This window comes from Zonotrichia leucophrys, chromosome Z, assembly GCF_028769735.1.
Source record: "Zonotrichia leucophrys gambelii isolate GWCS_2022_RI chromosome Z, RI_Zleu_2.0, whole genome shotgun sequence".
NCBI classification, from domain to species: Eukaryota; Metazoa; Chordata; class Aves; order Passeriformes; family Passerellidae; genus Zonotrichia; species Zonotrichia leucophrys.
In genome coordinates, this window is record NC_088200.1 from 46,976,051 (window position 1) to 46,992,048 (window position 15,998).

The following is a 15,998-nucleotide window of genomic DNA, read 5'->3' on the forward strand; positions in this document are numbered from 1 at the left end:
AAGCTTGTTCAGTAATATGTTAGCATTCCAGCATCTTGTTTTAAAAGAAATTTAGGGATGCTCTTTTGGATGTTGAGACAGTGCAGGTGTCCCTTAGGCCAATTTTAGAATTCACTTAAAATGCCAATCCCAAATCATTCACTGTTTGTAGAACTTAGTATTAGGAACAATGAGGAACAGTGATCTTTAGACATCTGACTAGAGGCATGAGTGATTGTTATTCACATTCAATTTTTCTGTTCTAATGCAACTATGTTATTTATTCCATAATGTCACAGGTTTTATAAATTTTCAAACTGGGTCTGAAGAGAAAAAAAATCAAATTCAATCATGATTTGCAGTCAAAAACATACTTAAATGGTTTCTCCAAGTCTCTTTGGTCTGACAGAGAAATTACAGGTGAGGTTTAAGTCTCAGTGACAAGGATCTTCTACTACTTTTCCTTTAGCAGGCTCTTCATTCATGTTTGCTAAGCCTGTTTATAAAAGATGTAGAATTCTTGGTCAAGATATATAAAATATTCAATCATTGGTCTTAACCAGACTACAAGTACTTAACCAGACTACAAGTACTACAAGTCACCACCTCACACAACAAGCACTTTTCCTGACCCATACTTCTGTGGCATCATGGCCTCTGTTGTTGGCAGAGGCCAGAAGGGAGGATGCTGTCATGATCAGTGCAAGTTGCCAAGGAGATTGATTTGCCTCAATAAAAATGGATAGGAATCAGATATGTCAGGTGACTGTGATGAACTGGATTTGTCCTCACAAATGATGGTTCCTATCATCTAATGAAAGAATGTGTCGCAGGGACATGGGCTGACTTTGTTGGAAATGATACAACTTCTAAAACTTTTTATGTAACTTTAGTCAGGGCTTTGTTCTCCTTTGCTCAGGGACAGAGAAATTGTACTTTCTCTTTAAAAGAAAGAGAACTTTCTCTGTTCATCTAGTGATGCCTGATGAGCTACAAATTTGGAGTAGACAGAAGATACACAGGCGGTAAGCATTAATGAACATAACTCCAAATGTCACCCCTTGGAGAGGTAAGAGACACCTGGTCCAGGAAAAGATTGGTAAGAGAACCAAACAAGGAGGACCAAAGCAGCATTGAAGGAGAAGGCAGTGATAGCCAGTAGGAAAATGAATACTAAGAACTTTGTAATTTAAGACTAATGTATGAGAATTTCTTTGGGTTTTGTCTGTATACATATGTGAAAAGTCTGGTAAAGAACCATGTGTGGTGGAATGACTTTCACTGCACAATCCAGATGTGTAAATGAAATTATTTCTATTACACATCCTAGCCAGAATAAAGTGATCCTTGATCCTGTAACACTGAAAAGATGTTGGTGGAGCATTTCTGTCTTTCCCACATTTTGGTGACAATTTGATTGAAAGAGGCTTCTCTGGTGAGGGTCAGCTATCTTGCTGTCTGTGCTGGGTCTGGCTGAGATAGTTCTAATATTCTATGTGGTAACTCATAATGTGCTGTTTTATGTCCGTATTTGGTAAAACTGTTGATACACCAGTGTTTTGTCTGTTGCTGGAAAATACCCGAACACCTTCAAGGCATTCTGGTTTTTGCCCTCTGTTCCCAAATTGAGCAGCCTTAGGAAGGTCAAGAAATTGAGAGAAGACACAGCCACAACAGCTGATCAGATCTGACCAAATTGATATCTTATACCATAATTTGTCATGTTCAGCAACAAAAGTTCAAGGAAGGGGAAAGACAAGGAAGACATCTGTTCTGGCGTTTGTCTTCCCGATTGTTATGTGTGCTCAGGTTCTACTTTCCAGGAAGTGGGTGGACACCTGACTACCCATGGCAAGTAGTAAACAAGTTCCTTTGTTTTGCTTTCGTGTACAGCTTTTGATTCACCTATTATCACATGTCTTTAACTTGATCCATGAGCTCACTCACTTTCTTTCTGTTGTCCTGATCCTACAGATGTGTGGGTGCTTAGTTGTTTGCTAGACTCAACCCACCACACTTTCCTCCTAAACTTGGGACAGGTAACAGGCATTTTTAGAAAAATAAATTTTAACTCCAACCACTGTTCTAGGATTCTTCCATGCATATACCTTGCATGGTATATGTTTTTACACCACAATCTATTCTCAGCAATTTGAAAATCAACTTGTATTCCCTAAGAGTGCTACAGGCAACTGACTCTTCACACACTGCTTTGAACATCTTGCCTGAAGGCTCTGGTAAATCCACTAAGGCAAGGAATTTTAGAGATGAGATTGTTCCTTTTGTCCCTACCTCACCCCATTGGATATACTTGCAACTACTATTCACTGTTTGGCCTGTATCACACACTGTTCTCCCAGTCCTGTGCATTGCCAGAGGCACAAAGGGACAGATAGAGAAAAGTGATCAGTCCTCAGTTTGAAGTGAAATGGCAGGTCAGTTCTTCTGTGGGTTAAGAATAGGCAGGAATATAAAACATGACTTTAGTGTACAACACTTGATATGTTTTGAAACCTGCAGTGTTTGAGAACAACCCAGTTTGAGAACAAGCTGATACTTACCCCTCAATTGCATGCTTCCCAAATACTTTCAGTCACTTTTCATGGACTATTTAGTAAATGACTGATTGCTTAATAGCGTTATTTAATGCTGTGTGTTATTTTGGGTAAAACTGTTATAGATTTTTAATAGGAAACTGCATCTAACTTAGGACATACACTGATCTTCAACAGGTATGATTTAATTAATTAATTAATAATTTACAGGAAATGATCCTTTATTTATTGTCCCACTACAAACAGAACCTCTGCATGTTTATCTCATGTCAATAATGCTTTAAGTCTTGTTGGCTTGTTTATTTAAAAGCTGTAGACAACCATCTATTATAAATTTTACATTATAGATCAGCTGCCTGCATGAACAAATTTGAAGTATATAGGTGTGCACACAAACCCATACATGCCTGTTTAGGCCAAGTTTCTTGTAAAAGAGGAATCTGAAAATCTGACTTGAAAGGGCCTTTCATCTTCCCTTTATATTTTTGCACACAGTGAAAAGAACCAATATGGCCCCTTTTCAGTGTTTAAGTATGCCCAGTTCAGGGAAGTGACTGCTAGAGAACTGCTGAACCAGAATGAACCAGAATAGGAGTGAAGCATTTGCTTAATTTTTTTGCTAATGCGCTTTATTGCAGTGCTTACATTAGTGCCTGTGTTAATTCAGTACCTATTAGCTGCAATTCAACAAGGTGATCAAGTAAAGGCATAATGTAACACTGCACAGTCCCCTCACTTCATCACCAGTAGCTCCTAAACTTGAAGTTAAGCATATATTTAACTACTTTACTAAGTTGCCTCTTTGGTGAATATGTTTTATTTAACATTTTCTAAAGTTAATAATTTTCCAAGCTAAGTATTCTGCCTTTCCTTCAGTTCTGTTTATAGTCTCTGTGTGCCACTGCCCATGAAATAATTAATCAAGGGGGAAAAAAATGTATCTTCTAATTAACACAGACAACATAAACAGAATAGTGGCATTCCTTAGTGCAGTTAGACAGCTAATTGTTTCCTCTCCCTCCAGTGTGGGAGAGACAACTGCACATGCAGGGAGGAAAGCTTTCTCCATTGCACTGAAGGGGTTGTGCACCATTTATCAAGCTGACTGCTCTGTCATATCAATGGAAGGACCCTGGAGAGCCCTGACCATGAGATTGAAGGTTGGTACCAATTTACTGCAACACAAATGCATTGAACAGGAAAGACAGAGCTTCTAATCTCTTCAATTTTCTTACATTACCCGGAAGGCTAGGGAATTAAATGAAACAGTAGCTGGTGACAACTTCAGAGGATCCTGAATGCATGACAGGAAAAGTACTAAAATAACTCAATAGTTTTATTTTACACATTATACACTTTATACATTTATACATTTTATACGTTAATCTTAGCCCTGCATAAAGATATGGGTTATGCCTCTTGGATATATATCTTCTCAAGAAAAGGAGAAAAGCTTACTGAATTCAGTATCTGTCTGTTTCGAATTTGTTAGCAACATTTATTAAAAATACATTAAAAATATATAAAACCAAACAGAACATATCCCAGAGTCTTGCAATTTTCTTCTAGTTCATTGAATTTGGCAAAATTTCATTGCATTTTTGATCTTTAGCAGTGCCAGTCTCTGGAAAATCATTATAAGAGAATTTGTAATGCCAGTCAGCTCTCATGCCCACTTCATATATAGAGTCCTTATGGAGTCCTGTCATGGTTTGAGCCTGGCACAGAGCCAGTGCCCCCATGAAAATGCCCTCACCCTGGTGTCTGCTGTGAGATGTGACCAGGAATAAGCAAAACAGGCTCCAGCTTAAACATAAAGAACACTTTATTACCTAAACTACAGGAAAATATGAAAAAACTATAAGGAAAAGAGAAGAAAATTGAAAACCTTACAAAAAACACTTTCCTCCTCCCCACCACCAGAATTTCCCAATATGACACATTCTCCCAAATCACCAACTGCCCACCTTGGCACCACCCTTTAGTATACTCAAACTTCAGTCCGTGAAGAGGAAAGGAGTCCTTCTTGCACCATAGGCTTCCCCTGGAAACACGCTGAAACCTCGTGTGCTTCCAATGTCACTCGGCACCGCCCGGAAAAGTCCTTTTGCCGCTTGTGACATCTTCCTTCCATGTCCAGTGCTCTCACCACTGTGCATGGACCAGAGCTGCTTTTAGGGCTGTCTTTTAAGGATGCCTTGTCTCACTCCAAAAAGGCACAGTCTCTGCTTTGGGACGTCTGTCCCCCCCATATTTTTCCCTGGGGCCGAGGGGTCCCCACAATGAACCCTCCTGGTTCTGAGGCACTGCCTCCCCCTAAGTGCAGTCTCTGTGTCACAGGAACAAACTGAGTCCATGGCCACAAGAAAAGTCCAGCCAAAAGGCCACTCCAATCATCTCTCTCCCCACTCAGTCATCTCCACAATCCTTCGGGCCAGGTCCTTGTCTCATCTCATCTCATCTCATCTCATCTCATCTCATCTCATCTCATCTCATCTCATCTCATCTCATCTCATCTCATCATCTCATCTCCTATCTCCCTTCTTATTCAACTCCGAGGAGGATCAGCATTTTTGCAAGGCCCCAGTCATGTAAGAAAGGGTTAAAAATTTCAGTCTCTGTCTGTCCTGGAATGCCGGTACTCCCACAGGTGCTGCTGCTCCGGCCAGCCAGGCTGCACTCTTCCCCCCCTTTCCCCTCCTGGGCCAGCTGCTATCACATTCAGACGGCTCTTCTCTCTCTCTCCCTCCTAGGGGGAAAATGGCTGCCCAAGGGCTGTCTCTTGGGGCTCCTCCACCCTTCCATCCTCGAGGGCCTTCTCACGCCCCATCTCTGTCCAGGCCCAGGCCTACCGCATGGCTGCCCCTCCCCCGCCCAGCAGCAGCGGCTGGACAGGGGAGGGAGATCTGACCTCTTCACCTCCACGTCCCAAGAGGCCTCTCAGGGCCGAAGCTCTGCTTTTTAACCCCTGCGTATTCTCGGAGGTGTGTCCAAACCTCACTGGTCACACCAGGTGCCAATATCAAACTCCGAGCATCCATTGGTTTGACCACAGCCTCCCAGAATTCCCACTTCTTCCTGGTCAAACCACCACAAGTCCTTACACCAGTCTCTCCAGAAAAGTGCAAGAGATCCATCCCCACACTGTGCCAATGGGAGGAAATCAAGATCTTGTCCAAATACTTTGGCTAGAGAATTCTTTAAATGCCAAACATCCAGACTTATTTTCTGATTAGTAATTTCTCATCTTGCATTAATTGTTCCAATGCTGAGTATTTATAGCTATATAAATGTCCATTTCCATCATAAAATCTTGCTTGTTTTTGATACTGCTGAAAGCTGCATGGAATCCTCCTCTCTCTGAGACTGCAGTGTTAATTCACAAAAATATGAAAAGAGGGCATTTATGTGGCATCATCACCATCTGCACAGATTTAATTCTTGCTCAAAACCCAGAGCACCTTCCTTTACAAAGCTACCCACAGAAACAGCTGTGTTCCAAGTGCTGCTAGCAAGATATAAATAATAATAATAGTGCTACATGGTTATATATAAATGGGAATAATCTTAAGGCATCCCTATACCTTCAATTTAAAGGATTGCTAAAGGCCATCATTTCCCATTTCCTAGTAGGCTGGGGGAGTTGGGAGTCACACAATAAAAGGACATACAACAATTATTATAGCATTACCATTTGCAATCCTAGAGCTAAAGGTCAGTGTGGTTTGCTACTGTAATATTTCCAGGGATTTATAACATGCCTGCATAACATTTTTCTTCAGTTAATATTTTCTACATTGAATGCTAATCTGGAATATGATTTTTCTTTTTTTCAGGATAAAACAACAAGAAAATGTTTCACTATATGAATGCTGTTCCAGTCCTAGGTTGTTTTAAATTTATGCTCTTGTAAACATACACATTTTAGACTTCAGAACTCTGCTTTAGAAAGTGAGATCTCATCTCAAATAAGTCAAAGTGGTTTCAGAGTTTGAAAATAAAATTAAAAGTATAATATTGAAATTATCATTTTCAAGTTTTATAATGCCCTAAACATTTCTGTGTCCACACATGTATGTCATGTGTAGATTTTATTAGTCACAAAATGGCACATTGCTTAAACAGGTAGTTACTCTTTCAACACTTGAAAAATAATTTTATCTGGACTGTAAGAAAGAGAGATCTATTATCACAGGCAGAACATAACAGTTCTGCAAGGTAAGTACCAGTTTCCTCCCAAGAGAGCTGCTAAGCATCTGGGCCTCAGAGCAATAAAGTATTTGAGCATATGTTTTCCTAGAGAGCCCCTGGCAACTGGGGCAGGGGTTGATGGTCTCTATGAGTCATTGCCCTGCTTTGCAAGGCCTTCTGCTGTCACTTGCAAAGATCAGTAGGAAAACTGCTGCCTCTCCAGGTCTGCAGTCTCCCCTCACTTTTAGTTCCACTGTTTGAGATGACTTCCAAAAAGTCTCCTTGCTCCCATCCTGTGGCCCATCCAAGTGACCAGCTTTCTTCTTTCCACACAGACACATGTTAATTCCAGGTGAAATTGCAGCCCTTTCAGCTGTCTTAGCACCTTCTCAGCATTCTCACTGCAAATCAGTTTGAATGCTGCAGGTTTAAAATAGTCTTCTTTGAAACCAGCTTCTCATGATACTGCTCCTTGCTAAGCCATGTTCCTGCACTAAAAATTAATCAGGTAGATTAAGTAGCTTTTATCCTCCCACTTCCCACAGTTTTAAGCTTATCTTTTTTGCCATGTACCCCATCTAAAAGAGATTCATCCACACCAGAGTGCTGGTCCCTAGGACCAAGGAACACAGGACATCTTTCTTTAGACTTTTCACAACTTTTGTCCCTCCTTCTTTTTCAAGAGAAATTCATTCCTCAAATGATAAACCCAGTCTTTACCAGGTCATGTGGCTGTGAAGAAAGAACTAGTGTGAGGGGCTTCATGCTTTGATTCTCTGGGAGGGAGATACCTCTGTTTCCCACCCTGAATCCTTATGTTCCTTCTACAGGAGAGGTCATTTATAGAACCTTTGAGACTTGGATCTGAGAACTTTGGAGACTTGGATCTCTAAAAGTCTCATTTTTCTTGTTTCTCTTTTCCTTCATTGTTGTAATTCTTTTTTTTTCTGCATCTTGATCTTTGCTGGCTTTGTTTATTTACCCACCACGTGTTAACTTACCCAGCACCATTTTCCAGCATCTGTTATACAGGATTTAGCCAACCTCATGCACCTCTGCATAGCTGGGAACAGAACTTCAGAAAGCACTTAAACCTTATCCTGTCATTTGAAATCATGGTCTATTTTATGTTTGTTCTTGTTTTCTCCCACCTCTGTGAATTACTTCTTTTTATGTGTCTTTAGGAATTTCTTTTATTTCGTCAAATTATGTCATAAAGTATTTCCAGAGGGAAAAATATATCATTTCCATCCACAGTCTCATGAAAACACTAGTTTATCAAATGTTTACACTTTGCTCAGCAACTCAGAGTCTTTCCTTATACTAAAATATGCCTGAGATTTAAAAAGTTTAAATACTACTGCTTCTAGTTTTAAAACAAAGAGATGACAGCAATCCACTAAATTGATTTGCAGTAAGATTGTGTCCCACTCTCATAGAATTTTTCATCTCTCTCTAACTGTGTAAAAGCATTTCCTGTTTTAAAATTTCATTCAACGTGAGCCCGAAAGAAACAGTACTTCCCTTTGTGCCACTGTAAATTGTAAAACTCTACAGTGCAGAATTATGACGATGAATCTAAAAAATGCTTTTCTTACATTGACTAAATTATTTCCTCTTTGTGAGGAGACTTCTTTCTTTGCAAAAGCATGTTAAATCCCTTGTCTAGGCATTTCTTCTCTCCTTAAAAGGTAAATGGCCTTGTGGTGTTTTTCATTCCCCCATTGGAAGGATTTTCTTTTTGAGTGTTTTCTATTAATCATTATCCACATTGTAAGATCTAATCCTAAGAAGCTTCCAAAAATGACAGAATCTTTTAAAATGCTATCTTTTTGAACACAAATGCTAAAAGAATCTATTTTAATGTAAGTGCAGTTCCTGATATCTGCAGCTGTAATGCCCTTTCAGGTAAGAAATATCATGACATTTGATCTACTGTCATGGTGGCATCTGTGCAGTCTAACTCAGGACGGGTGAGAGAGATGATAAAATGCTTCTTTTATTAGGAAGGATATGAATTAAATTGCTTTCTACAGAAAATGAAATCATGATGAATGAAGTAATTAGCCAATCAGTTTTTATGTTTTAGGGTGTTGGATGTTTGGGTACTGCTGTTAAGAAGTGATGAGAGTAAGTTCTCTGAAGGTCTAATCCTGCAGATGCTGGGTTCCACTGATTTTTGGTTTGATTTTAGTTTTGGCTTTTTTTTCCTCTGGGGCATCTTTAATTACAATGTCACAAGGGTATGCTTCTTACTATTTCAGGAGGATATGCTTTTTAGTATTGCTGAGTAGTAACTGAAGGAAGGGTATGTCAAAAACATTTTAGAAAACCTAGACCTATCTCTTTGCTAAAGAACACTGTCTTGTTATATGTATCTTCAGAAGAGAAAAGGATTTAGATTTTGGTTTCATTCTTGGTATGTACTTCCACATGAACGGGTTTGGTGTGGGCTACTGTATGCTGAATGAGGCGACAGCAAGTGGAACTGCATCACGCATCCATGAAAATTGCTTGACTCATTTAGTAGACCCTTTCTGTGCAGCCTGACATTTTCAGATTTAACACACCATCGATCTGACTAATTAGGCTGGGCAGAGGGCCGAGCTGAGGGCCACAAGGGGTTTCCCATGCCTCAGTCTCTGTGCCTCACTGCACTGTGTCAGGGGAGCAGAGCAATGGGTCATGCACCCGGCTAGAGGTCACACAAATGCACCTGTTCCCCTTGTCATGGTGCAGCACAGAGCTGTGACACCAAACTGCTGCAACCCTTCTGTGTCATCAGCCTAGTCCCACATCCACCAGTGATGTGGATCTCTCAGCTGGGATAGGGGTAGTACTCCACCATGGGAAGAGGGTAGGCTCAGCATGGGGTAGGATGTGTCATCACTGTGTCTTAATTGTTTACTGATACTGCTGGTGGCTGTCTCCTCACCTTGTTCTGATCAAGCTCAAACTTCCGAGGATCTGGTGGACACTTGTCATTCAATCAGGAGTCTGAGCTTTCTAGCAACTTTTTGTAGCCCCTCATAACACTGCCAAAAGCAGTCTTCAGAGACTGAGGCTTGGAGGCAAAAGGCAGGTAGATAAATCAAGGAAAACACCTGAATGAGAAATGGCAACTGCACATAACATAGGCTTGGGCAGCCAGGTGCTGGAGGGAATGTGAGAAACTGCACTGCCATCCAAATGTGTCTAGCTAATGGACCTTAATATGTGTGATGAGTAAGGTGGCTTAAAAACACATACAGCTTTTACCTTCAGAAATAAGTTGAAATATTTCTGCTGTGATTTATCTCTTTCATAACATATTGGCAACAAGAAGTGCACTGGAAAATGGGGCACTAAATAACCACTAAATTAGTAGCCACATATGTTGTGGTTTATAGAAGAAAGTATTTTGTTTATTCAAATTAACCTATAAATACACAATTTCACAAAATAAAAGCTAGCAGCTTTGGTAGGATCAGAAGGAGAGAAGGGGACTTTTATGCACTAAGAAACCAGCCCTATTTCTTATTCTAAGGCTTGATAATTTAAAAAAATGTGACAGCTAAAACCCACTGGCACATGCTGCAAAGAAGGATGTGATAAAATAATGCTACTCATCTTCAAGGCTGTCAGTTCAGCAATCAGTACTTCTATTCATCTCCGCGGCCTGCTAACTCAGTGCTACCATGCGATAGATAAACCCTAATCCAAGTGACAGCGTTCAAATCAGAACTGATTTGATTGTTCACATATGATACCACAAGACACCAGAAGCCTAAAGAGTTTATAAAAATGCCTGGATGTCTCTTGTAGGCACACTTCCCTTCAGAATATCTTGCAGTGTAGGATACACCAGCTCTTAAACCAGGGGTAATTTGTAGGTCATGAAAATGCTTTGGTGGCACAGTCAGTTCTTATCACAGTCTAACTCTAGCAAGAGAAAGGAAAGCTCAAAAATAAAATGTGGTTTAGACCTTGTGAAACCCACCTATTCTGCTTTCAAGTCTCCCTTGCAGGAAGTTAAATTCTTTTCTTTCTTTGCAGAGACCAGACTGGCTTTTGAAGAGATCAAACATGAATACATTTGTATCCATGCATAAAGCAGAGTACATTGGAGAGTGGTTTTATGGCACACACGATAGTATCCCGAAAGTCATCCTTGCCTCTCAGGATGCTCCTTTCAACAAAAGCTGCAACAGACCTACTATTCAAACCTGAGTCAGTAATTGGGATTTTGCAGGTGTTCGGTGGGAGCATTACATTTCATTTCTGAAACATAATTCTGAACAAAGGACTGATGATACTGATACTATGTGGAGATTTCAAAGTGTAGTGTGCCTTTATTTTCATACTTTTCACTAGTGTATCCTGAAGTTTTATACTAACACTCAGGAGAATAATTGTTCAAGTTGTTCAGGAAGACAATGAAGTAATTGAAAGCAGAATGTGACCTGTAGCCATTCAAGATCAAGAACAAAAAACTGAACAACTTTTCAAGGAAATTGTCAAAGTGTCTGAATACAGAGTGAAATTATGGGACTTCAGGAGACAATGGGTTTTCCTCTTGTGTCCGGGTCATTTCACAAAACAAAGGGAAAGCTCCCTTTGTAAAGTCTTATGTTGAGGAGAACAGATGTCTCTATTTAACAAGGTACTTAAGCCTGAGTTTAGTTTCAATCTTAGGAAAAAATCTTCACTCCTGTGCTTTAAATACTCAGCTGAACTAAGATCATGAAGCTAAATTGCTCTGCAACCAGACTTTGCATCAATTGTATGATGACACATACACATATTGTACACATACACTCTATCTATCATCTGTCTATCTATCTATCTATCTATCATTAATTATTTATTTATTAGTTTGGTTTTTTATTTGCAAGACTGTGGGGTTCTTATCTTTTTCAAAGGATATGAGTGTGAGACAGGTTTTTCTGACATGTTTTATGTAAAGTGGATTGTTGGTCTGACAGTACTACCATATAGTTACTATATCTTCTTTTTATGTTGCTTAAAACATGTAAATGCTTTCTTTTTTCCCTAAGCTTTTTCCTCTAAGATTTACAGGTGCATTGAATAATATTTTTCTAATGTTATCCTCAAGAAAAATGCAATTTGAACTTTTCTGGTTCATACTATGCTTCTTTTCTTGGTGTTCACTTTATTCTGTCTTTGCTTTTGCTTTTGCTTTTGCTTTTGTGGGATAAATGTTAATAGAGAAATAGAGAGAAGTCCTGAACTGAAATATTATCAAGTCGTCTTGAGAAAGGAAAAAAATTTCCATGCACAGTATACAAAAACATATAGTCAGATCACGAATGTACTTTGTGATGTCAGAGGAATTTCAGCATTTGTTAAACTTCCCAATACACTTACAGCTCAGTTCTGTGAGCTTTAGGTATTGAAAAGTCTTTTAAACCTGATCTTTTGTTTTTATTATAGGTGGTGTTTTTGCAGTACTTTAGGCTGTTCTAACTATCACTATCTTTATACTACATGTAGTTTCAAATTGGGAATTTACATTGCACTCAAAAATACAAATCTCTTTTGGCAACTTTACTTGTGTAGGTGTCACCCTCCTCATCACATCTGAGCTGCATTGGATAGCTGTGGCCTCTATCGAGACAGAGTAGGTTGTCTCAAACAGGTCACATTTCTCTTGCTCTCTCTGTATGAGAAGTTTTCTGACTATTTACAACATGTATCACCCTGCCCCAGGTTTTGATGTGCTTGCTCCTGAGTCACTAATACATCTGTATTTAACTGTCAAGACTCTCCACACTTAGCAAGTGCGTAATGTACTCAGTCCTGGGGACTGAAATGCAGGCAGAGTCTCCAAATCTGTGCAAAAACTGACCCTGCCTATACTGAATGATTCCTCCTCAGTACCCACTGACAGGTTGCTCCTACTGTACAGATACACCTGACAAGCCAGAGATATTTGATCGTGGCCTGGCATCCCTGAGTATATAACACCTGCTATGATTAGCGTTTGCTTTATTGCTAGTGAAGGGATCAACAACTGCTCCCAGGGGCATGATTTTACGGTTTTAAAGTCTGTTAGAATGAATAAACAAAAATGAACTGCACCTCTTTGTTAATGGTTATTTTGATTAAAACCCTATGCTTTTGCATTTCTAGTTGAGGTTAGAAATTAGCATTAGAGTTTGTATAGTTTTTCTTTTTGTTTGATTTGATGGTAAGAAAGCTGTAACCTTGCTGAGAGGGTGACAAATTCAGATACAGACAACCAGTACTTGACAGGTTCTATCAGAAAACCAAACAAGGGAAGAGTATGTACGCCTGCTACCAGCTGCCACAGTATTGAACAACGAATGTTTGATGAAGCTGATCTGCAAATACACACATCCCTCTGAAAGTGAGCTTTAAGTACTCTCTATCTGACAAAATTAAAAAGAAGAGGCCTTGTTGATAATATGTATAAATATATATGAAATAATATTTATTTGGATCTCCCTCTGTAGAAGTACATCAGTAAAATTTGAACCATAATTCCTTTTTTTGCTGAATGAGATCTCATGGAGAATTCAAATCATGGTGAAATGGCAGCTGAGGCTGATGGAGCTCTTTCACAGCTGAGATTAACTTGGACCATGCTGTTTGTACCTTGAAAAGCTCTATTATCCTCAAAGAGAATCACAATCTTGCAAATAGAATCATTAAGTGATGTTCTGAAGATGATTTTTTTTTGTTTACTGTATTAGCTGTGTATTTTTATATTTTTGGTAAAAAACCAAAACAAGATTGAACAAAAATCAAAACCAAAGCAGCAAAAACCCAAGCAAAAAACAAATTTTAAAAAACCATCCCCCCCAACCAACCAAACTATGAAAACCTCAAACAAACAAACAAACAAACAAACACATGACAAAGAGCTAGAAAGTGTTGTTAGTATTGTCCAGCTTCAGTAAATACTTTGTGCATCCAAAAGATAGTAATCCTCAGACTAAGATAACTTTTATTAATTTTATTAAATTAATAAGATAAATTTTTCATTTTATTAAAATAAAAATTTCCTTGTGAAGACAGTGCAGCCGATCCTGGATGTATTATCCTATCTCATTGCAGTCAAGTGAGGTTCTTTGCCCTTTGTTACTGTTGCTTTTACCTTCTGGGAGCAAATCCTTTTATGTCTTTGTCCTTATTGTTAGAATGCAGGTGCTAAAGATATTTTTTAATCTGGAGGAGATTCTAACAAGGGACAGAGTATTTGGTACAAATTACTTCTTATGCTAGTCACACTCCTGGTCAACAATGCTTAGCACTCATTGTTTTGTTTTACCTAGCTGCAGCCGTGATACAAAATGTACCAATCCTTAAAGAATTAAGAGTAGCACATAAATTAAAAAAAAAAAAACAAAAAACAAACAACAAAAAAAAAAAAACTCCCCACAAAACTAAAAAGGGCACTGATGTTGGGTTGCTTCTGGGCTTCACTGTTTCTTTTTTTCACTAGGAGCTCAGAGTTTGGTCCAGCTGTTCTAAGTATTCTCTACTGCTTTGTCCCTCATGCTAGTATTGAGGAAAGTTTTGGTTTTTTGTGGAAAAACAGCCAAGAACTGGATCCCAAGTAGCCCCAAAAATAGGAGAAAAAGAAAAAATGCTTATGCCCCAATTTAGGGAAACCACTATTTACAGATCTAGTTATTTTTGCCTTTATATCCTCCTCTCTGACTCTATCTTCTCTTTGCCAAAAGAACGAAATTTAGACTCACAGAGTTTAAATTACAAGTGACAGTAGACAAAGTTTGGAGGAGAACTTCTATCTTTTGATAGAGTGGCTGATGTAGTGAGAATAACAGATGAGCCCTTTTGGAAGACAGATCTGCAGCTGGTCTGTTGTTTTTGGTGGGTTTTTTTTCTCAAACATGTCAGTTAGTCTACATAACAGATACAATTTTTCCTTACAGAATTTGTTGTGCTAATAATATTCTCAGACTCTTACAGTTGTAACAGTAAATCAGTGTTAGAGATGATAACAGCCCATCTGATTAAAAAATAAATAATCCCATAAAATATGGGATGTCTGATCCCTCAGCTTTAATACAAAAAACCTGTATTTTAAATAAGAATAAACAAACCACACAGTCACATGCTTTGTTGCACTTAGTACTGTAGTTTGAGAAAATCTTCAAGATACAATTTTTCAGAAGATCATTCGACTATTAGAAATGAAATAGTGCCATAGGATGTGATTCAAAAAATGCCATTCTGGCTTGGCAAAGGCAGTAGTTGAGGGCTGCTAGCTTGAGTTCTGTTTTGAAATTTGAAGGATATTAATGTGAATGACTTGCTTTGATACTATTTTCTACATGTCATTGTCTTGTGAGACCTTTCCTTGTCTGCTGAGGCCAGTGAAAGCAAGCTGTATGGTGCACTGAAATCAATGATGGTACCTTCCCCTCCTAGGATGCACTTAATATTTACCTGATAAGATGCCTCTTTCTTTTGCTTTGCCTGTTTCTCATGGAAAAGGCAATTTTTCCCCCAGTGGTAACAATGAGAATTTAGGTATATGCATGAGCATCTGCTTAGAGATAAAATCTGTAGCATGTGAGAGAGAAAAAAAATTCTCCTACATCCTGTTCCTATGCAAATATTAACAGATTTCACTGACAAGTGTCAGAGAAAAACTTGTCAAAATTTTTTTACATCAATACCTTTTTTTCTATATCATAATGAAGGGATAATGTATTGCAATAATAAACTTCAGGGGCCTTGATAATACAGACTGCAGGTGGCTAGTAAGGATAAGTGAACTGGCACACTGCCTGGCCTGGCATTTGCTTCAATAGTTCATTTTTGGCAGCTTTTCTCAATCTGAGATTACTGTCTTCCCTTCCCACCTCTGATGTAACCTTTAAATAAACATATGCTAGTGACAGACCAGATATTTGAGTGGAGAACTGAGCTAATATTTTTTTTCTTTCTATAATAGGACCATTCCCAGGTTGCCTGTTATAACCTGCCCCAGAAGATGAGAGTCACCCAGGCTTTTGTTATTATATCCCTTAGATAGACTGAGTGAAATAGATAGATAGATAGATAGATAGATAGATAGATAGATAGATAGATAGATAGATAGACAGATAGACAGACAGATAGATCCCTCAAATGGATTAGTGTGAAATGACACTCAATGATTGGCATTTATAAATGTATATATGTAGAGTTTATTTTAAAATTACTTGGTTGCAGTTGAAAGTAGGTATGTAGCTGTTTTGTTTATTATTATCTGTAATAATATAGCAATGATATAAT